This window comes from Brassica oleracea, chromosome C7, assembly GCF_000695525.1.
Source record: "Brassica oleracea var. oleracea cultivar TO1000 chromosome C7, BOL, whole genome shotgun sequence".
Lineage (NCBI taxonomy): Eukaryota > Viridiplantae > Streptophyta > Magnoliopsida > Brassicales > Brassicaceae > Brassica > Brassica oleracea.
In genome coordinates, this window is record NC_027754.1 from 41,126,600 (window position 1) to 41,127,395 (window position 796).

The window sequence follows — 796 nt, forward strand, 5'->3', positions numbered from 1 at the left end:
AACTCATCAGCTGCAAAAAATCTTCATCCATTGATTAACAAAAATTTTCCATATACAATATATATATATATATATATTTCTGGATCTCCGTGCCATTGTAGAAATTGCGCTCCGCCAAGTCCACAAAGTTCCCGGCAGTAACAGGGGCGTTATAGCCATCGACGACAATGTGGAAAACACAATCCTCAAGGTTGGGATTGTCCTTGATCTTGGCCTTCATGTACACTTCTCTTGAGAAAAGGCATGTTTATATACTCTTCAGGGACTTCATAGAGGAAGCCCTCGACCATGTCCTCTTCTATTCTGCAGAGCGCCACATGACAGGAAGATCTCAGCTGCAGTCATCAAGAAGGGTCTAAATGAGCAAGTATATCAGCTTCCTTACTAATCCAAAACCATATTGGCTTTTTTGTCTCTCGTGCATTACACTTTTGAGTAAACTCACCCGCCAACATATTGGAGATTCTCTTTCAGTTTAGGAGCAACAACATCTCTCTTCCGATCTTAGACAATCTGTAGCATATCTTGCATACCAGCTTCCAACTTTTCAATCAGTTCGTTACCATGATTCTTTTTCGACTCAAAAAACCCCGCAACAATCATGCTTTTCCCTTGCTTTCCTCACATTCTACAACAACAAATAATACTTAGCTCTTTATAGCAGATTAATTAACTGACTTTAATCATGCTTGCTTACACCTAATAATACTTCTAGCTTTTAGACAAATCTTGCAAGCAATTCAAACACTGTTCTAACAACTCTTCTCATACGACTCTCTGATCATCTCCTAGTTAT